Raw genomic sequence first — 23743 nt, forward strand, 5'->3', positions numbered from 1 at the left:
TCCCTGTTCGGTGGCACCCCAACCATGGCGTGGACCTATGGGTTGTGAAATATCGAATTGAGTTTTTATTAGAAGAGATGAGGACAAAGTAGGAGGTGAGAAAAATCACCTGACGGCAGTGATCATCTGAACTGAGCTGGCAGGAAGGTGCTTCTGAGGCATCGGGTCAGAAAACTCCCCAGGTGTTGGCTGTCTGTCCCCAGCTGTGACACACTGGTCACGACTAGCTGCACCTATTTGGAGACTCCGTCAAGACCACAGATGAAAAGGATTGTCTAATGAAGCATGCGTCACACTGACAGAATCTGGGAGACAGACGCAGAATTTTGTCTTTTCGGCTGCCAGACACCTCACTTTGAAATTGCTAAAATAATCATAAATGGAAACCATGCTCCTTGAAGCTCTGGGCTCTATGAACGAAATCTTTGAATCTGATAGGTTGTTGTTAAAGGGGCAATTACTTACAGCGAACAAGGGAAATCACTTCCTCTTTGCCAAGCATATTTGAGGAAATGGGAGACCTTTCTTGCAGCACGTTCCATGTGTTCTTCCTCTGGAGACTGGCCACCAATAGTCCTTCGGTTTCTCACTGTCAAATACAAATCCCCCTGTGCGTTGCCAGCTGCTTCTTCCCTCTGGCACGATCTTCTGGAAGCAGGCAGAGCACAGCCTGGGAGTGGGGGGTGTGGGGGCACTGCAGGGCCACAGCAGAGACGCGGGCAGGTCTGCACCAGGGCTCAGGAGTTGCTCTGGGAGCTCCTAGACCATTTCTTCATGAGCCCAAGTTCTGGGATCTAGATGAGGCTGCACACAGGTTCTTCCTGTGACCCTCTCCCTGGCATAGGGCAGGCACTTGGGGGGTCCTCTTCAACTTGGGGCACCCGCCAGGGATTTCCAACCCCCCCAGAGGACTATATTCTTCTTCTTCTGTAGTCCTTGGACCGTCCCTGCTTCCCTCAACAGGAAAAAAAAACATGGCAGCCTGCACCACACGACACAACCTGGCACTATGACTTCAGGGCCGTTGACAAACTGCTCACGTCATTCCAGCTCCTTTAATGGGGGCAGGGGGTGGGGGGCAAATGCTCTCATCCCTCAAATAGAGATAGAGCTGCAGTGCAAACTAGAGCTTCCCAGCCTCTGTTCCAACCGGGTATACAGGTGTATTCATAAATCCATCCCCTCAGCCCTCGGGAGCCCTTTGTGGGTACGTTCTGAAGAGGGGGGACCCAAGTGCTGGAGATATTCCCCACTTGCCTGGCTCGTTAGCTAGAGCCCAGCAGGGTCCACAGGAAGGGCGGCTGTTGGGCGCAGGGCAGTGGGCTGTGCTCTCTCATGGAGCTGGGTGGGGCCTGAGCCCTGAGAGCCACCACCTCTCACCTCTCCCCCACCCAGCATTGGAAATGGAAGATTTCCTCTAATTCTACCTACCCCGCAATCCTTCCTGGCTGCTTTTTGTTTTCTGTTTCGACCCAGGGATGGGGTCTGCCTTGGCAAACATGCCCTTCCCCTCGTCTGGCCTGTGCTCGGAATTCAATAGCAGGTGTGGGAGCACGTGGCTGTGCCCTTTAGCCTGGAGTCCCAGGAGAAAGGGCCTCACATTTTCGCTCAGCAGGAAGACTCCAGAAAGAGCAACCACGGTCTGCTTTGGGGGATTTTATCCTACAGGTTTCCCTCCCCCTCAAAAAAGTGAAGGAGTACTTTCACGTTAAAATATGCTGTATTTTCTAGGCGAGAGCTATCCTGCCTTTCCAGTGGCAGTTTTCAAACATTTGAAAGATGTTAGCTGGTGAGTCAAATCTCCCTTTATTCTTTCTGTTTTTCTCTCACTCTGAAAATATGTGTGTATATATATGCACACATTACACTTGGAGGCATATTTTCTGAGATGTAAATAAGTAAGGAAAGCGTGTGGCGTTTGGAATTCTGGTGCTTAGAGGAGACGGTATGTGCTCTTGATTCCAGCACACAGTTAGCACGTTGTCACCTACCTCACATGCGAGCATCTGTTCCGTTCATCTGCAACCAACCTCTGCTACCTTCTTCTGCATTTACCCATCTGATCAACAAGGTGCATGAGCTATCGTCCACTCCTATACATGATTGGAGACAGTTCCCAAGGCCAGCAAATCAAACCTGGGGCCAGGTCACTACTTATATCCAAAGAAATGCGTCCATATATATTTTGGGTCCATGTTCCGGCTGTTTGGTGTTAACTATTGTCAAGGAGAAATGAGCAGGTTGGATATCACAAAATCAGAAACAGAATAACATTTGAAATTGTGATGTATGTCTATTTATTATTATTATTTTTTAAAACAAGATATTTTTTATTTTAAAATTCTTTAATGTTTATTTATTTTTGAGGGAGAGAGAGAGAGAGAGCAAGTGCATGCGCGGGCAAGTGGGGGAGGGGCAAAAAGAGAGGGAGACGCAGAATCCCAAGCAGGCTCCAGGCTCTGAGCTGTCAGCACAGAGCCTGATGGGGGCTCAAACTCACGATCTGCGAGATCACCTGAGTGAAAGTTGGAAGCTTAACAGACTGATCCACACAGACTCCCTTATACGTTTATTTTTAAAAATTATGAGAGCCCTATTTTGATTCTGCTGGTCTTGGAGTCTTCTCCAACCAAGTCTGGAAGGAAATCAGCTCTTTCTCTTGGTGTTTTCATCTTGGCCTTGGCATGCCTCGCTTCACTCCCCTCGTACACAGGCAGCATCCTTTGCACATGGCGGGGTTGTCCTGCGGAAATAAAGCTAGTGTTGCGCGGTAAATTCCATTGCAGATGCTCTCCTAGCAACACGGCGACACTAACAAACCCGACAATAACGTTTTGTCTTTAGCTCTATAAAGCAACGTGGCCATTAGTCTCAGCAGAAGGCTCAAAGGATGTTTTGCAAGTGGAGAGTGATTTGAGCTGAAACTTTGGATCACCTGCTTTTCTCCCGTCTGCGCCTATCAAATCGAGCAGGTACCAGATTTTCACTTCAGGAGCAGGACATCCCCAAAGGGGCACCGGAGAGGGAAACGAGTCTGGGAAGGTCCTCCTTCTGGTTAGTGAACTACCGTGTTCCGTTGGCCGAGTCGCTTTAACTCTCTAGAGCTTGCTCTTCCTCATCTTCCAAATAGGAGTTACTTCTTAACACTTCACCGTGCCTGTGGATGGTCCAGATTGCTGGCCCTACACTCATTCTGCTGCATCAGAATCTCTGGAACCGCGTTCCAACAATGTCACTGTTAACTAAAGGCAAATGGAGCACATTGCTGAGCAATTGTAAATACGCTTATGTAAATAGCTTTCCAATTTTGTTTGCTCGGCACAGGAGGCCCAATGCACACTCAATACACACCATGTATTGTGAGGAATAGTGCTTTATACGACAGATTTTATAAAGGGCTAAAGCAATCAATTTTCTTTGCTGTTTCTGATTAGCTCTCCTCTGATAAGACTATATATCACGCATCCCTATCAGTAAAAAAACTTTTGAGCATGTGCTTCCAATATATCTACATACTTTAGAAATATTTAATATTAATATCCGTATTTACCTACATTATTGTACGTTAATGTTAACATATTACAAACATTTAAAAATACTTAATATGAATGTTTTAAAAGGAGAAATGTTGCAATAAGATTTTAAAAAACCTGATCAGTGAAATCATGGTTTAACACTTTGTGTTAGAGCGAAGACAAAAATAATCCGTGAGGTTGCTTTTTGAGTTCACTATATTTTGTGATTTCATACGAATAAATGAAAATATGCTTCACCAAGATATGTAGATTCAAGTGGAAGATGTGCCTTTCTTTAAAACTACATTTAGTAAATTATGATACTGATTTTTTTTATTCCACCTACTCCTTATTCCAAGATTTCTTATGGACTGGTATATTTCCAATTTTCTGAATGTTCAATGGTTGTTGCTATAAATTAACTGGAAAGTGTGGCATTTTAAAATATTTTCTAACAAACATTCAAAACATGATACAATTCTTCATTTGGAAAAATCGGGAGCATGTTAGAAAATTCTGTTCTAGGATTTTTACGTTGTGCAGATAGTAGTTTTTATATTTGTTTCCGCCAATAAAAGCCGCATAAATTCGAAGTATTTCTAAACATTCACTTTCAAAATGCTCTTTCTGTAGTATGAATTTCTTTCAAAAGTTATTACTTTTATTACTCACTCATGTTAACATCATTTTCTCCTTACATTTGTCTCAAATGGACAGAGTAAGTATATTTAAATTTTTGAAAATAACTGCTGGATTGTATGTATGTGAGGCTCTTATGCCCACACAAAGCGCCAGTATATTTGGAACATTTGTATTTGCAAAAACATTTCAAGTTTAACAGTATTCTTAAGTGCTTTGTCAGGAGATAACTTAGAACCCTCAAAGGGCACAGAAGATTTTCGTGGTCATTTCCTTATCTCATTCAGATTCCATTTCTATTTTTCTTTCAGTTCATCACATTGATGACATCCTGTAACGTTTTGTGGATTTCTGGTTCATCTGTTTGGCTGCAATGGCATCTGTGACTGAAGCAGTGAATGAATGTCATAGGAGGGACAGGTCTGTGCATTTTCCTGGATTTCTTCTCTTTTAAATTCTGTCCAAAGTGCCATCCCGTGAGGAGTACACTTATAGGGATACTACCCCAGCCCCATTTCTTCTTTTCTTTTAAGTTTTAAAAAAAATTATTAAGTTTATTTATGTAGTTTTGAGAGAGATAGAGAAAGAGAGAGAGTGCCAGGAAGGGGCAGAGAGAGGAGAGAGAGAGAGAGAGAGAGAGAGAGAGAGAGAATCCCAAGCAGGCTGCACACTGCCAGCCCAGAGCCTGATGCAGGGCTCGAGCTCATGAACTGTGAGATCATGACCTAAGCTGAAGTCAGATGCTTAACCAACTGAGCCATCCAGGTGCCCCCCCCCCATTTCTTCTTAATTAAAGAAACCATTCGTTGTTGAGCATGAGTTTTTCTCTGGTGCCTATTTTCTTTGGCAGACCTTGTAGAAGCATTTCTGTGTGTATCCCAATATCGAAAGGGAATCAAGCAGCCCAACGACAGAGTCACGTCCGAAGCACCTCAACTTTGATTCCTCAGTGACAATTAATTCAGTGACCATCCACTTTTTGTCACTTTTACTAACACTTTGTGTCCTCTAAAGAGTATTCTAACTAAAGAGAGCATTTTAATATTTCACCATTATGTTATGTAAACTATTTCTCTCCTGCAGTTTTTCCAATGGTATATTTGCTGTTAAATAAATCTCAAAAAGTGGCTTTTAAATATGTGTAAAAATTTAGTAAATTGTTTTTAAAATCCTGAACTGAGGGGCATCTGGGTGGCTTCGTCGGTTGAGCATCCGACTTTGGCTCAGGTCATGATCTTGAGGTTTGTGAGTTCAAGCCTCGCGTCGAGCTCTGTGCTGACAGCTCAGAGCCTGGAGCCTGCTTCGAATTCTGTGTCTCCCTCTGTCTCTGTCCCTCTCCCACCTGCTCTCTCTCCCTCTCTCAAAAATAAACATAAAAAAAGAGGGGACTGATAAATAAGGTGGAATATAGGAGGCAATGCTAGAACAGGAGTCCGGAGGGGCGCCTGGGTGGCTTAGTCGGTTAAGCGTCCGACTTTCGCTCAGGTCATGATCTCGCGGTTCGTGGGTTCGAGCCCCGCGTCGGGCTCTGTGCTGACTGCCAGCTCAGAGCCTGGAGGCTGTTTCAGTCTGTGACTCCCTCTCTCTCTGACCCTCCCCTGCTCACGCTGTCTCTCTCTCTCTCCTAGAAATAAATAAAACATTAAAAAAAAAAAAAAGAACAGGAGTCCGGAGACCAGCTGCCTGGTTATGGATTCCAGGGCCACTGCTTACTAGTTCGTATGGCCCTGGCCAAACAACTTTAGCATTAGTTTTCTCATCTGTGAAGTAATTTTTAAGGTTGAACTGAAGTATGAGATAATACTTGCTCGTGTTCCTAGCACCTACAACAGTGACTGGTAGATAATAAATAAATATGTGTTGAATACATACAGGTTGCATGCAAAAGTGCCCAGCAAATAGTTGGCATTCAGATGGGAGCTGTGATTATGGTCTATTGATACAAAGGGATATTAGTCAGTCATTTTAAAACTTTATGTACCAGTATGTAAAAATAAATTTAAAAATTTTTAAATAAGATATACATTTTAAAAAGTATAAGTTGCTACAAGTTTTATAAGAAAATGGCTAAAATATACAGACATGTACGTATGTATTTTTATGTCATTCATGCACATAAGACCATCTCTGGAAGCATCCAGAGATGCTGGTATGCATATATTCCTTTGCCTACTGTTTTGTACTGTTTGACTTTTGGCCACTCACAGATCTGTGGCAGGTTGGTTTTCTGGAAGCAGATTCTGAGCCGAGGCTAGTTCACAGGATGTTTATTACAAAGGTCTCTTGTAGGGGAGGAGGAGGAAGCAGAATTGAGCAGAGGCAGAAGCTGATCTGTGATTGATCCCCAAAAAAACCTCAGTCAACTCTCTGAGGAGCCCTGAAGCTGGACTGGCCCTTCAGAGTCATCCCAGATGGTCTTCAGACCCTCTGTTGACCAGTCACTGGATGCTGGCTGACCCTGGAGGAAAAGGACCTTCAGTGAGGTACTTTTTTTCAATTGAAGCAAACTCTGAAGATGTTTGACAGGGTCTTCTGGTAATTCTCAAAAGCTGGGGGAAAAATTCCCTCCTTCTTGAAGAAGGATCAGGTAGCACATGACTGTATCCATGACATTATTTGTTGTTTCAATAAATGAATGACATGGCTATCAAGGATTTCATTTCCAGTCTCCATCATTAAACCACGGGACTAGCCCAACCATGAAGGGTAGGCAGTCTTTGTGCTGGGACTTGATGAGTGCTATTACACCATCCTGCCAAAAGTAGGTGAACTTTTAACACTTTGCTGAGGGATAGTTAAGCAGTGCTTCCTGGAGAAATGTATTTGTGTATACTAACTGTCTTAACAGGTTACTCAATAATTGTTTATTACCTATCAGCAAATCAGTAGTATAGGAATTGGCCAGTAGACAACTAGACATTGAAATTGTCCAGTTTCCCTAGTTTAGGCTTTATAAATATTACTAGGAGTTTAGGATAGATTCTCTGGACAACCAGAGGAGCATATATAATTTAGAGCAGTTTTCTACAAAATGAGATATGTATATTCCCAAGGGTGCAAAAGACATTTGCTCGCCCTCTCTTTATAGCAAAGACATTTACTATGGAAAGGAAATTTGACATTTTTTATGCATACCTATTTTTATCTTTATAAAAGGAAAAACAAGGAAGACTATACAATATTTAATAAACATATGGAGACTGGGCCCTTAATCAATCTGTGACCAAGACTGCTTCATTTCAAGCACAGTAGAAGAGAGAACCCTAAGTCCATAACACAACTGTCAAGCTGAGAACCCTAAGTCCTCTTGATGGACAGTCAGGCTGTGTGCAATTGGTAGCTACTATAAACAATGCTGCAGTGAACATCCTTTCTCATGCATCTTTGGGTGCTATCTCCCAATTGTTAAGGACAGAGAAAGGGAAACAGTTGAGCTCATTATTTAACAGGATACCTGTTAGCAGCCCCAGCTCATTACCCAGATGATATTTAAAAGGTGCCCTTCCTCAAAGCAGGGATTTAAGGAATCAAAAGATACTACATTCCATCCTTAATATGAAAATCTTAGGTTAAGCTTTTAAAATACTTCCATGCAGGTCCTGTGTGTTGGATGCATATCTGCAGATAGGGTAATACCTGGATTACCATCGCCCAGAGTCTCTGGTGGGAAATGGAATGTTTTCATTGAAATTTCTCTTGTTTGAGTTTCAGAAAAAAATGAAAGCAGATCTATAATCGGGGTCTGGTTTTAATCAGAGCATAATCTTTATGAGACGATGTAAGGCTGAGAATTTTTTAATCTGATATTTTTAAAGAAAAATACACGTTCAAAAATGATACAAACCAATCAGCCTTAGAAGAACAACAGAAGAAAGAAATCTCTTGCATCAAAAAGAGGCAGGAAATTCCAGAGAGGTTTCACAGGCAGGAGGGGGAAAAAAACCCAAAGTCTCTATCATTATTTAGTAGGTTATTTTCTTAGTTTTCAGACTCCCTAAAGTGAGAACATAGCAATTTACTGAATGTATTACAAACCACTATGTGTCCCATGATCCACTGCCCCTTTCAATAAATATCTTATCCTCTTTAGGGAATGCTCTGGTCATAGATCCATCTTATACCAGGTGATTTAAGTAATTAACTTGTAATGTCTCCGTACATATTTTTGAAATTTTCGTATTTTCGTTTAATGGTATCTTCCACTCATCAGGGGTGAGTGGTAATTTGGCATGAGTTCAGGGTTAGTTTTTGAGATTTAAAGGCATTTTCATATAATGCTCTACTGGAGTGGGAATAGTAAAATCTCAATATTCCAATAAGCTGCAAAACTATTAATGGATTTCTAGGTAATGTTGTTTGGTGCTAATACTCAGTGGAATATATTTTTCATTAAATATGAAAGTGTTCCAAGTATGTTTTATACCAGGTGTGTTAACTTTACTGTTTCCTGGAGTGTTTATAATTTCAAAACTGATCTAGTCTTCTCTCATATGGTTTTCCATGAGTGTTGGATTTCTTTCTAACAGCCATGATGACTCAACTATGGAGACTAAAAGCTGGCAAGAAAAAGCCAATAAAAGCATAAAGAAAGTCAGAAGTTTCAGAGAAATGAGATTTACCAAATGATATACAGTCTAGTTCCCTCTCTACCAAAGCTTTCAATCTTAAATGTGTTCTAAAATGGCTCATTTAGTATTTGTTTGTGCCAGTTTCATAGCATGAATCAAATCATGAAGGTGAAAGGAATAAATCAAACACCATTTTAAAATTCATCCTCAGATTAGAAGAGTGTCTCTCTTCTTATTCCCATTGTCTCGTCTTTTTCTAAAGCAAGAAATGTCAACTTTTATGTGACTAAAATAGCCACATGTCAGAATACCATAGAACTAAAAACTTTAACTGCTTTGGCTTACACATTTCAATTTCCTAAATCCACTGCAAAAAGAGAAAGAACACTGGAGATATTAAATATGATATGTTCCTATCATTATTCTCCATTTATTTCCCTTTGCTACAAATTATACATGTTTACTAGAAAGAATACTATTGCCTTCTCTCCTGTTGCTTAAATCCCTTTGTCTACAAAAAGTGGTTAGTACTCATACATTATTTAAGTTGCTATTTCTATAACTGAGTTAATACATACATCTACTCGAGCAAATGGGTTGATAAGGTGTAGGGTGAAGACTCACACAGACTTTCTGCCTGAAGTCCCACTTCATAATCTCTGCTTAGATACTTCATAGTGAAACACATCGCCAGAAGTACCAGTTTTCACTATTATGCCGATGGTATCAATAATACTGTAGGGGAAGAGAAACTCAAATATTTTTTAGCAAAAGGATGCTCTCATAGCTTTCAAGATTCCTCCTTTACTCTCTGGATTCTCTAGGTGTCAGAGTGGAAAGTTGGAACTCTTACATCTTTCTCAGCAGAATATAAGTCAGGCTGCTACATATCGATTGCCCTGGACCGTTCAGTACAAAAATTTTGGAGTTTGATCTCTCCTTCATTATCAGTCCCACATCACCTTGCCACTGCTCAGGGTTCCCCAAACTTCAGTTTCCTGGCTGTGACCCCCAGATTCTTCATTTGCCCCAGCAGTTGTTTCTGTGAAGGGAGAAGGTGTGGAGGGGAATTTCAGGGTGTCTCTGTAAAGCAAGTAAGTATAAAAACCTGAAGTGTGTAGGAAAATAGGATCTGTCACTTACCCCCTTGGCTTCCACCGTTGAGTCTGCATATGTGTGTTTCTTTAATATATAAATTAATATACTTCAAGAGAAGATTTAGGGGCGCCTGGGTGGCTCAGTCGATTAAGCGTCCGACTTCAGCTCAGGTCATGATCTCACAGTTTGTGAGTTCAAGCCCCACATCGGGCTCTGTGCTGGCAGCTCAGAACCTGGAGCCTGATTCCGATTCTGTGTCTCCCACTCTCTCTGCCCCCACCCCCGTTCACACTCTGTCTCTTTCAAAAATAAGCATTAAAAGATTTTTTAATAAAAAAAAAAGGGAAGATTTATTTCATTCTGAAAGATTGCCTGGTACACTCCAGCTTCTGGAAGATAATCTTCTGTAAATGAGAATGTGAAATTCCACAAATTGAAGTTGTCTGTAGCATTTATTTTGAAAATAAATGCATGGTGGAGGCAGTATGAGAAAGAGACTGAAGGAAAACAAAAGAACTGATGAGAGCAATGCCCTGCTTGGAGAGATTTATTGAAGGGAGCAGCTCATGGGGCTGTGGAGACTGGCAAATCCAAAAACCGCAGGGCAGGCTGGCAGAGTAGAAACCCAGGCAGGAGTTCTGTTAGAGCCTTGAGGCAGAATTCCTTCTTCTCTTAGAAACCTCAGTTTTTCTTCAACTGATTGGATGAGGCCCACCCACATTTATCAAGGGTCATCCCTCCTTAAAGTTAACTAATTGCAAATATTAATCCTGTTTACAAAATATCTTCACAGCAACAGCTATGCTAATTTTGACCAAACAACTGAGCACCACAGCCCAACCAGGCTGACCTAAAATTAACTGTCACTGTCATTTGCCCCAATTATAAATGAGGAAACTGATGCTTGGGGTGGGGGTGGGGGGAATAAGTAACTTGCTCAAAGTCACACCAGAACAATGAAGTAATATTAAACTTCAGCCTGTGTAAGCTCAATGTTTACACTCTTAATCACAAACTCTGGCTGCCTTCTTAGATTAATTGCTAAATTAAACAAAGCAGAATGCTGAAAGGTCTTCTGGTAAGAACATGGTAAGTTTTCATTCAAGATGAAGGTTTTAAAATAAGGCAGCCAAGATGGAGTAACAAGGACTGAAATACCCACCTTCCTAAAATAATTGAAAAGAACAGCACTCTATATGAAACAAGCATCTGAAAGACACCGGACTTGAGGCAGTAAAGGAGGGTGATCATTGAGATGAGACATGACCCAGGTGAGCCCTACAGTCACCCAGCCCAAAGCAGAGTTTCCAAGCAGTGGATGGAGAGGGGTAAGCCATGCAGATCCCAGCCATCTCCCTGAGTTGAAGAGACAGAGAGGGAGTCTGGGGAGGCCAAGTGACTAGAGTTAGCAGGAAAGGAGAGAACTATATGCAGAAAGAACAGCAGAAATATGCAGAAGTTAATAAGGATATAAGACCAATATATAAAAATTGGTTATTTCTATATTCTACCAATGAATACTTAGCTATTGAATTTCTTGAGAATTCCATTTACAAAAGCATACAAAATATAAAATACTTAGGGATACATCTGGCAAAACATGTGTGAGATCTGTACACTTAAAACTACAAAATGTGAGTGTGAGGTCATGATCTCATGATCTGTGAGACTGAGCCCCAAGTCAGGCTCCACATTGACAGCACTGAGTGTGCTTGGAATTTTCTCTCTCTCTCCTTGTCCCTCCCCCACTCGTGCATGTGCTCTCTCTCTCTCTCTCAAAATAAATAACTAAACTGAAAAAAAAAAGCAAACTACAAAACGCTGCAGAGAAAAATGAGAGACCAAAATAAATGAAGTGATTGACCAATCAGAGTTGTCTGGATCAGACAACTCAATATAGCTAATATGTCAAATTTCTCCTCAATTCACCAATAGAAAAAAAATGTATTCTTAATCACAATCCATTTTGTAGAAAGTGACAAGCTGATTGCAAAATTTGTAGGGAAATGTGAAGACCTAGGAAAACCAAAACAACTTTGAAAAATAGGAAGATTTTACATTACCTTACTTTGGTATTTATTACAAAGCTTCAGTAATTAATAGAAAAAAAGGAGAGCCCAGGATATACTCACATTTATATGTTAATTGATTTTTTTCACAGATGTAAAGCTAACTCAAGGAAGAAAGTCTTATGTTTTCAACTAACAGAGATGGAAATATTGACTATCCTTATGCAAAAGTATTAATTCTGGTCCAACTCTTGTACTATGGACAAAAATTAAGTCAAAATGGATCAAAAATCTAAATGTAAAATTAAAATTATGATATTTCTAGAAGAAAGCATAAGAGAAAATCTTTGTGGCCTTAGGCTAGGCAAAGATTTCTTACATTTAGCACCAAAAGATTAATATACACCCATAAAAAATTAATTGGGCCGCATCAAAATTAAGAAATGCTCTTTAAAATGCTGAGGCATAGGAGCACATGGACCCCAATGTTCATAGCAGCACTCTCCACAATAGCTAAAACATGAAAGAGCCTAAGTGTCCATCAACGGACGAATGGATCAAGAAGATGTGGTTTCTCTATACCATGGAATACTACATGGCAATGAGAAACAATGAAATCTGGCCATGTGTAGCAACATGGATGGACCTTGAGGGTGTTATGCTGAGCGAAATAAGTCAGGCAGAGAAGGACAAATACCATATGTTTGCACGTATAGGAGGATTAGGAGGAACTTAACTGAGGACCAAGGGGGAGAAGAAGGGGGGAAATGGTGGGAGAAAGGGAGAGAAGCAAACCATGAGAGACTCTGGAATGCTGACAAAAACTGAGAACTGATGGATGTAGGGGGGAGAGGGGATGGGCATGGAGGAGGGCACTCTTGGGGATGAGCACTGGGTGTTATGTGGAAACTAATTTGACAATAAACTATTTGTTAAAAAAAAAATGCTCTTTAAATGGCACTGTTAAGGAAAAGAAAAGCCACAGAGTAGGAGAAAATGTTTATGCATCACATATCTGAAAAAGGACTGGTATCCACAATGTGTTATTAACCCCCAAAACTCAGGAATAAGAAAACAAACATTTTTAAGTGAGCAAAAGATTTGAAGGAAGAAGATATACAGAGAGCAAATAAAAACATTAAAAAATACTCAACATCATTGTCCATTAGGGAAATGCACATAAAACCACAGTGAGATACTATTGTGCATCTATTAGAATGGCTAAAGTTAAAAAGATTGACCGTATCAAGTGTGGGTCTGGACATCAAAGAAATGGAACTCTGTCACACTGCGGGTGGGAATATGAAATGGTACAATGAAACAGTTTAGCACTTTCTTGAATAGTTAAACATGCACTTGCCGTATTTCCCAGCCATTCCACCTCTAGACACTTACTCAGGTGAGATAAATGTCTACATCTGTACAAAGATTTGTGTACAAATATTTACAGCAGCCTTATTTGTATTAGTGAGAGAGAGAGTGAGGAAGGAAGGAAGGAAGGAAGGAAGGAAGGAAGGGAGGGAGGAAGTAGGAAAGGCAGAAAGAAAGAAAAGAAAGAAAAAGAGAAAGAGAAATAGAGAAAGAAAGAAAGACAGCAGACGGCAGGCAGGAAGGAAACAAAGCAACACTGTAAACAACATGGGTGTTCATCATCAGGTAAATGGATAAACAAATCATGGCATGTCCATACAGTGGAATACTAGTTAGCAATGAAAAAGGAATAATGTACACGGTACAACATGGATAAAGCTCAAAATAAGTATGCTGGTGAAAGAAGTCACACAAAAACCTGCACATGCTATATAACTTGATTTACCTAAAACTCTAGAAAATGTAAACTGATCTGTCATGACAGAAAGCAGATCAGTGGTTTTTGGAGATGAGGAGAAGGTGTGAAGGAGTGATTATAAAGGGACAGAAAGAAAGCTTTGGGGGTGATCATTTTGTGGTGATGGCTTCATGGGTGTGCACACATCTCAACATTTATCAAACTGAAGAGTTTGAATATACTGCACCTATTGTTTATTCATTATACCTCAATAGGGCTGTTGAGAAACAGGGCAGGTCTTGTTGAGGCAATGCAGGGATGGGCTCAGGGATTAGAGGAGGCAAGACTTGAGGCAGCAAGACCACTCCAGAAGATGCCGAGAAATCCCAACCTCCTTGTACCTAGAACCAGTCCTATAGACGCCAATTTTATATATAAAATATGTATATAAATAACTCCAATATATACCAAAGAATTCAGCCCTATTAAGGGTTACCTCATTTGTAGGAAGCCAGCTGCCTTTGTGTAGTGCACAGTCTGCATAACCATCCACAGCAATCCTGATCCCATAGATGACCCCATATGATAGAAACAGTAAGAATCTTGGCTCTGACATTAACCGTATGACCTTTGATGACTCACCTGAAATTCTTCATACCTTAGTTTCTTCCTCTCGGATTCCTTCCCTGTGGGGTTGTCCTGTGGTGGAGATAAGGACTGTGATGAGGCCTTACAAACTGACATGGCGCCATCAACATGTTTTGACCAGTAGGGGAGAAAGAAAAAGGTGGTTCTGGGGTTCAGATATTACTCTCCTTCCTTGGAGGAGAGCTTATTATAGGAACACTCCAGGAATTGTTATTAATCTTTACTAAGATGCACATTGTGTTACTGAACAGGGCTGTCTTGAATCAAACTGTGAGAGATGTGCTGCCCTCTCAAGGCTTTTCCCTTATAACTCCCACACCCAGTTCCCACTACCAGCTCCTTAGGTAACCAAGGCTTGCTGGAAGTTTCCTCCAGTGAGGTTCATTTCCCTCAAGTCCCAGGTTAACCCACTCCTTTTTTCCATGTTTCCATCTCTTCCGGGTATAGACCACATTTGGAAGGAGTGAGGACTCCTAAATGGATCCACACCCCAGGGAGTAGATGTGACTAAGGCTAACTCCCTTAACTTTTCAAAAGACATTTTCATTTTAAAAGAGATGCTTATTTACTCCAAAGGATGGCTCTCTTACAGTGGAATCTGATACCAAGTAGCTAGCTCTTTGCATGCATAAAAACTCTAGACTATATGCACATATATATATGTTTATGTGTTATGTAAGTTTCCATATATAAACATATGTATACATATATATAAATGTGTGTGTGTGTATACACACACACACACACACACACATAAATTCTAGTGCAAACTCTGTAGAGAAAGGAAAGAATGCAATCAAATCTGGGTTTTTTTCTTTTCTAACGTAGCAAACCGGTATACTAATCTAAGGCTTGGTATGTGATTTCAGATGCTGTTAATGCCTGAAGTTCAAGTTAATAGTTCCAGTGATTTAGCTCAATATACTTGTTAATGACCTAGAGGGTGAAGTGAATGGCAGTGTGGAAAATGTGCTGATGACATCTAGTGTTTAGGTTGCTACGAGCTAAGGAGGGTTGTGAGGAACCTACGATGGACCTAATAACTTGGATGACTGAACAAACATGAAGACTGATAATGCTTTACGGGGAAGGGTAAAAGGTAACAGATACTGAAAAAAATAATGTCAGTTCTACATAATGTAAGCAGCTCGCACTGATGGACTTAGAATTTATGTTAGTCTCAAAGGGGAATTCTGCCATGGGAATTCAACTAATGGAAATATTTGGATAAAATCATCTAATCTGCAATAGCCCNTCACAAAAGCCAAAGAGTCTAAGTCTGTACCTAGAAAACAGAGGGGTAAATACAGGGAAACATGTGGTGGCCAGAGCTGGGTGCTTACCTAACACGGTTTCTTCTGTGAACTTTGTCCTGATGTTTTGGCCCTATTTACCTCCACCTCCATTCCATTCAGAGAAGGTGACTTTTCTCCAGCCCCAGAAAATGAATTAAGATCTATTTAAACTTAGTCAGTTAAGCATCTGACTTCCGCTCAGGTCAAGATCTCCCAGTTTGTGGGTTTGAGCCCTGCCTTGGGCTCAGTGCTGACAGCCCAGAGCCTGGAGCCTGCTTTGGATTCTGTGTCTGCCTCTCTCTCTGCCCCCTCCCTCACTCTGTCTCTCTCTCTTTCTCACACAAATGCATAAACATTAAAAATTTCTTTAAAAAATTTTTTAAAAGGGATCCATTAAACCAGTAGTCCTCAAATGTGATCCTTAGACAAGCAACAGAACAATCTGACAACTTAGAAATGCAGTTCCTTAGGCTCCATCCACAATATATTAAATCAGAAACTCAAGGGATGGAACACAGAAATCTATTTTTTTAATGTTTATTTATTTTTGAGAGAGAGGCTGAGACAGAGTGCAAGTGGGAGAGAGACAGAGAGAGGGGGAGACATGGAATCTGAAGCAGGCTCCAGGCTCTGAGCTGTCAGCACATGAGATCATGACAGAGCTGAAGTCACATGCTTAACCAACTGAGCCACCCAGGTGCCCTCAGCAATCTGTATTTTAACAAGGCCCTCAGGAGATTCTTATGTGTGCTAAAGTTTGAGAACCACTGGACTAAATCAATTATGACAATTCCATTCTCCTTTGCCAATGATTATATTAAGCATAAGAATTGACTCCCTTTAGGCCAGTGAGATACAAGTGGAGTCTTCCGGGGATTCTAAGAAAGGTCCTTCTTTCTTTAAAGAAGATATGACAACATTTGGCCATACCTATGTGAGGATGTGATGTCTGGAGCTGTATCAGCCATCTTGTAGCTGTGAGGGGGCACATCTGAGGACTGCAGAGCAAAAAGATGTCCTTGGGCCACCAAATTAACCAACCATTAGCATCACTCTTCCTATAGGATGTCTGGCTACGTGAGGAAGTAAACTCCACTTTTGGTCACCTGTACTATTCTTGCATCTGAAATTATCACCCCAAAGCACATCCCTTCCTTCTCCATTGTGGTACAGAGGAAGCAAACCTGAATAGGCAAACGTTCAGAAATCGTGAAACAGAAAAATGGAACACAGGTCTTCTTAGCCTTCTCACCTGAGCATATGCGAGCTATATTCCCTAATCTTAAAGCAAATGTATTTCTGAGTCTTGCTGTTCTCATGTACTGTGTTAATATAACAAATATGCACTCTTCTCACAATTATGTAAAGAATATTTAGTAATAGAACTATGTGCAGATGTAAAAAAACAAAAACAAAAACAAAAACAAAAAACATCAAAAGCTCCTGCTGGGGTCAGCACACAATCCATCCAGCTCAGGGCTCTGTGTGACTAAAGAACATGTTGGGAAGAAAGTCCAAAGGTGTGGTAGTTCCTGAGCTTGACCTTGGAAAGCTAAAGTTGCACCCAATGTACTTTCATTTTCCCTAAAAACCCAGTAGGAGCTGACCTCTTATGAATCTACTCAACTCTTAATATTGCCCTTCATTATGGATTAAGAGATCACAGGGTAGAGGCAAACCTCATGTCTATTATCACTCTCATAAGAAAGAAAATGCCAGAACAGAAGAATGGCTGGAGGTCTGCACAGAGCGCCAGCAAAAAGTATTTCTCACTGACTGTGTCTTGATATCCCTGCAACGCGCATTGCTTGGGCCTGTGCACAAAGTCACAAAGAAAGAGGGCAGGGAATGGGATGATCAGCCAAATAAATGCATCCTTTACTGGCACCATCTCAGCTTTAGACAAACTTCTTACAATTAAGCCCCTCGAACGACTAACAGCAAGAGCAGATGGGTTTGTCATCATGCCCTATAGGTCAGGAAACCTGGGCTTTACAGGACTGACAGCAGGAATTGTTCCAAAACCAACTGTCCTCCACTGAGAATTCCCTGTTAGCCGTCAAAGAAGGCTGGCTCCCTTGAATTCAGCCCTCTGAGTGCAAAAGGGGAGAAAAGATCTCTCAGAGACAAAAACCTTCTGCTGACTCGGAGCCATTACACAAGCCAGCAGCATCTGGATCCCAGATGTTCCAAGTGGGTCTCCCTCTGAGAAGTGGCTGTCCTGGTCTTCACCCGGGCTCAGAGCAGGTCCGGAGAGAAGGTACCCATGCATCCAGCTAGGAGGGTGGAAGAGCTTGCTCCTGGGTGCAGACCAGAGGCCATGCTTCTTTATCCAGACTGGAGCCTTGAGTTCAGTGTTCCTGGGTTTCCATTCCTTCCCCTTGGAAGGTGAGACTATTCCTGTCTTAGGGTGGAATGAAGATAAAATAGTAGAGGTGATAGGAAAAGGCATCTGATTATGTGGCTTTTAAAGTCCCTGTGGCACACACAGTGTCTTGTTCTCATCAAACCCAGGCGGCTTTGCAGAGAGGCGGGGCCATAGGACCGAGTCCTGGCCAATGGAGTGTAGGTGGAAGTGACGCCATCACTTCTAGGCTCGGCGCATAAAAACCCACCTCCGCTTTGCTCTGCAACTTCCCTCCCCTATTTACTGGTCATGTGGCTGGAACCCAACAGACAGCCCCAAAGCACTAGGTGATGGTGGAGCCAAGAGATGGAAGGGCTGCCTGCCCTGCCCAGTAGGAAGAGCCACATCAGATTCTGCCTGAATAGAATCTATAACTCTTTTTGGACCAAACCACTCTGGAATTTGTTGCAATGTCAAATATTACTTACCCTACCTGATACAGGCTCTGAGTAGATCCTGGATAAAACAACTGAGAGGGTAACAGACCCTGAGGTGAGGAGAGGAGGCAGGGATGGCAAATGCATTTGGAGAGATGGTTCACAATGCCCAGCTAGGAATACATCTGGTCACTTAATGATCCTCCCTTATCAATGCTTTCATGCTCCGAGAAGTTGTCTGTTTGTCTCTCACCTCCAGCCGGCTGTCAGAGTCTATACAGATAGCCAAAGAGGCAGCTTAAAGAGACCTTAGGGATTTCAGGGTCTGAAAGAAATTAGCCCAGGCCAGTTGTCACCAAGNGGAAACCTGCGTGGTCACTGCCACCGAATTGATCCATGGCTGATTGTTGACATATGTAGGGAGGGTTAGTGCATGTATACCAGGTTAATATCAATTTTTCATTAACCTGCAATATTTTTTATATAAATGTATTTAATATGAAGTGAATGCTACAGAATTCTTGTTCCAGACTGCAACCATTTTAGGTAAATATTTTCATGTAAAAATATTCTGCTGTTTTTATGTATGAATGACCTGATCTGAAGGAATTCCTTTCTGATGCTCACATAGTACTTCCATTTTTTGGCAGTTTTTTATTGTGCCAAAATATAGATAGCACAAATTTACCGTTTTGATAACTTTTAAGCGTGCAATTCAGCAACATTAATAACATTCACAATGTTGTACAGCCATCATCATTATTTCCAAAATGTTTTCATCATCTCAAATGGACGATTTAAGTAATTAATTCCCCATTAAGCATTAAGGAGTAATTCTCCATGCCCCCTTCCCCTGCCCCCTGTAAACTCTAATCTCTCCTCTGTCTCAATACACTTGCCTATTCTAGATAGATTGTGTAAGTGGAATCACATGATGCTTGTCCTCCTGTGTCTGGGTTATTTCATTCAGTATAATGTTTTCGGAGTCTGTTCGTGTCACAGCGAGGGCCAGAACTTCACGCCTTTCCATGGCTGCGTAATAGGCCATTGTATGCACATAGTACATTTGGTTTAGCCCTTCATCTGCTGACAGACCCTGGGTTGCTTTCACCTTTGAGATCTTGTGAATAATGCTATGATGTGGGGCGCCTGGGTGGCTCAGTTGATTAAGCACCTGACTTCAGCTCAGGTCATGATCTCGCGGTCTGTGGGTTCAAGCCCTGCATCGGGCTCTGTGCTGACAGCTAGCTCAGAGCCTGGAGCGTGTTTCAGATTCTGTGTCTCCCCCTCTCTCTGCCCCTCCCCAGCTCATGCCCTGTCTCAAAAAATAAATAAATAAATGTTAAAGAAATTTTAAAAAATTTAAAAAATAATGCTGTGATGAAAAAGTATCTGTTCGAGTTCCTCCTTTCAATTCCTTTGGGGATATACCTAGGGGTGGAATGGCTGGATCACACGGTAATTCTACATTTAACTTTCCGAGGAACTGCCAAACTCTTTTCTTTTTTTTTTTTTAATATTTTTATTTATTTCTAGGAGAGAGAGAGAGAGACAGTGTGAGCAGGGGAGGGTCAGAGAGAGAGGGAGTCACAGACTGAAACAGGCTCCAGGCTCCGAGCTGGCAGTCAGCACAGAGCCCGACGCGGGGCTCGAACCCACGAACCGCAAGATCATGACCTGAGCGAAAGTCGGACGCTTAACCGACTAAGCCACCCAGGCGCCCCCAAACTGTTTTCCATAGTGAACCTGCAAGATTTTTAAAACCCAGAGTAAAGACACTATGTAGAAGCAGGCTTGCGTTATGTCATGGGAAGCCCTGAGTGGCTGGAGTACCGGCCAGATCTGGAGACCTCATTACCACAAGGTGCGCCTCCTAGTCCCTAGACCTTTCTCCCGAGCAGTCTTGCTAATGGGCTCCCAGTGGAATGACTCTTAGATCCACAGGTGAATTGACCATGGAGCTAAGAAAGCTAATGAAACTTCAGAGCCACTCGCTTGCACCAATTCCTTTTAAGGCCCTGGGAAGGGCCCTTACATCATGTTGCTGATGACCCAGAGGACATATGAAAGGGTCCTATACTACCTAACAGGAGAAAAGGATTTGAAATGTACAGAGCCAGAAACTAGTTTGTGGTAAATTTTTAAAAAATTGTTAATATTTATTTTTGAGAGAGTAAGAAGCAGGGGAGGGGCAGAGAGAAAGGGAGACACAGAATCCAAAGCAGGCTCCAGGCTCCAAGCTGTCAGCACAGAGCCTGACACAGGGCTTGAATTCACAAATTGTGAGATCATAACCTGAGCCAAAGTCGGACACTTAACTGACTGAGCCACCCAGGTGCCCCTGTGGTAAATTCTTTCAAACATCAAATGTGTAAAATTGCAAGTGGAAATTTTGCTTTCCATCAATGCTGAACCAAAATGAAGGCTTCTTCTGTTAGGATTTATACTTGACAATGCAGCATATACAATTAGGAGCGCAAGAAACATTTTGTTTCTTTTTAACAAAAATTTCACCAAATAGAAATGACCAAAATCCCTGAAGTTACAGGGAAACAATCATGGTACTATAAACAGGGAGGAAATACGTTTTTAACAATTCGTATCTGAGAGAGACTTGAAAGAGGTTTTTCCAAGTGTGATGACAATCCAAAATAAGGGGAATTGTATTAGCAGCAATGGCTGAGAAGATGAAAGATGAAAGAAACTTTTCTAACCTATCAATTATGAAAACCACATTTTGATCAATGATGCTAGAGGAAATCACTGAATTCCCTTTCTCTTCTCTCTGTGGAAAATACTACAAAATGTTGTTTTACAAAGAGGTGTTCGGAAAGCATACCGACCGCAAAATGTTGGGGAGGGAGGGCAAATGTCATGGAGTGGCACCGAACAGCTCATAAAAATACGTTACTGCCTGGATCATGGACTCCTTGTGGCATTTGTCAGGCTTGTCAGGAGGCGGACTTGTGCTTTCTCGTTCTAAATAAGAATTCACTTTCCTAACAAATTTGGTATTTGTAACTTGGTATTCTTTTTCTTAAAAAATAATCTTTTCAAGGTTGTCTAAGCTACAGTCCCCACAAGACTTGGAGCTGTCTCTGCCTACAGGCATCGTGTTTTGCTCCCAATGACTCACCTTTAGGCAAAGCTAGAGTCATTTCTGTGCTTCTCGGGAATGTCAGCCTCCCTGTCCTAAGGATGTTGCCAGGGACCACACAACCGTTCAGTAACCTCCATTCTTCTTACCCCCCTCATTCCGCATTGAAGCAGCCGGTGTCTCCTACTTCTGAAGCCCCTTCCCCTCCCTGGTGCCCTCACATCCCCACCCTCACTGCGCCCCCTGTGAGTTACTGCTGCCTGCTTTTCTTTAGCAACCTTCCATGCTGGGCTAGATAGTGGCCCCAGAGATGTCTAGGTCGTAATCCCTGGAACTGTGAGTGTGGACTTCAGAGGCAAAGCAGCATTTTATAATGGGATTGAATTAAAGATCTTGAGATGGGGGTTAACCTGGATTGTCCGGGGGGTGGGGGGGCCTTTAAGTGTTCTGACAAGAGAGAAGAGAGAGAGAGGTGACACACACAGAAGAGGGGAGGTGACCACAGAGGCAGATACTGGCACAATGCTACCATGAGCCAAGGAATGCCAGTGGCTGCCAGAAGGTGAAAGAGGTGGAGAAACACGCTCTTCTCGTGCCTCGGTGGGGCCACCTTGGTTTGAGCCCAGTGAAACTGATTTTGGACTTGTAGCCTCCAGAGTTGTGAGAGAAGAGATGTGTGTTGATTTAAGCCACCCAGTCATGGCACTTTGTTACAGTAGCACAGCAAACAAATGCATCTCCGAACCCAAAGTCTATTCTACAAGAGCAAATTTCCCCCATTCCCATCACTTCTGGTTCCAATATTCTGGTCACAAGACCCCCCCTTCCATGAAGACCCTCCACTCAATCCCTCTTTCCTCTTTCCCCATGTTCTTTTCACCCACAGGGACTTGAAGCTCCTCTGTGAAAGTTCATGAACCTGCTGACCCATGCCCTTTGGCCAGCCCGGTGGCCAGAACATCCTTGAAATAGTTCCCTAATCGGTGAGGAGGCAAAGGATCACTTCCTTTGGTGCATTCCTCTGATTTGACTCCATCCCCTTCTCTCTCCTATAGGGACTGGGTACTTCCCCAATCACTTCCCCAACGAACAAAACAAAAACCTCTTAAAACCCTCCTCTACTAATCTTACCTTCCTAGGAAAGAATAGTTTGTATCTGCTCCTGCCTCATTTTCCCACCTTGTCTTTCCCCAGCTGGGGTGGGGGAGATGCTGATCATTTATTCTGTAACCCATTAGAAGAAAAAACTCCTGATCTTTGAGTCAAGTAAGTTTTCCAAGTACCTACTGAACATGTGCAGGGAGCCAGGCTAAGCACCACGAGAGCTAAGACATGGTTGCTGTTCTTGGGAGCTTGGAGACTCACCCGGGGTGGGAGGGGAAGCAAGAATACATGCACATGAATATTTACAACAAAAGCCAGATGTGCAAAAACGCCCTGACAAAGTGTGATGGGGAGGGCGAAGCAGGGACACATCACGTTGCAACAGAAGTCAGAAAAGCATTTGTAAGCAGGGCCCACTTGAGATGGAGTCGATTTTCCTGAGCAGAGTAGACTCGTATAAGTCAGGGCATTAAGGCAGGAAAGCCCAGGCTACAAGGAAAAGGAAACTGGAGAAGAAATTTGGCGCCATAGTTTAGAGTGGGGGATCAGCAACCATGTTCTCTAAAGAGCCAAATAGTGTTTTCGGGTTGGCTAGCCATGTGGCATCTGTCACAGTGCTTCGACTCTACTATTGTAGCGTAAATGCGGCCATAAACACTATGTAAACAAATGAGTACAGTTGTGTTCCAATAAAACTTTATTTACATAAACACCCAGTGAGCCAGAGCACCCAGCTAAGGAAGCTGTGGGCCTCGAGGAGCCACTGAAGCCCTGTCAGCTGGAGGATAACATTACACCATCACCAAAGCTGTGCATTTGGAAAAGTAATCTGGCCAAGGGGTAATGCCCGGCTTGGAGGAAGCAGAATAGAGTGTGGACATGAACCGCCGGGATGCTGGTACAGCGTTTGGGGTCAGAGGCCGGAGTTAGGGTACTGAAAGCAGAAAGAAGGCTAGATGTATAGGGCATGGCTCTTAAGTGGGGGGCGGGGGCAGAGATGCAGAGCACCCAGTTAAAAGTGGCTTCTGCTTTGAAGCTGGTGAGACTGGGAGTCAGAGCTTGTAAGCCACTTAATGAGGCCGACTTGGGGTTTGAACGCACCACCGGATGGTTTGTGCACTCTGCAGACAGGTCCACGGACGCAGTGGGTGGGCAGCTGGTGGCAGGCGACCGGGCCTCCTGGGAACACGCTGGAGCGCACGGGGTGGGGGCGGGGGA

General features: G+C 42.5%; 1 long non-coding RNA gene across 1 annotated transcript; it reads left to right on the forward strand.

Annotated features, from left to right (window-relative positions):
• The first annotated feature begins 2858 nt into the window (after nucleotides 1–2858).
• On the forward strand, nucleotides 2859–6757 carry LOC144238027 (uncharacterized). The gene is made up of 3 exons (XR_013336983.1): nucleotides 2859–3054; nucleotides 4466–4574; nucleotides 6444–6757. It is a non-coding gene; the product is annotated as an uncharacterized LOC144238027 (long non-coding RNA).
• The last annotated feature ends 16986 nt before the right edge of the window (nucleotides 6758–23743 follow it).

The sequence above is a fragment of the Crocuta crocuta genome, unplaced genomic scaffold (assembly GCF_008692635.1).
Source record: "Crocuta crocuta isolate KB4526 unplaced genomic scaffold, BGI_CrCroc_1.0 scaffold457, whole genome shotgun sequence".
Lineage (NCBI taxonomy): Eukaryota > Metazoa > Chordata > Mammalia > Carnivora > Hyaenidae > Crocuta > Crocuta crocuta.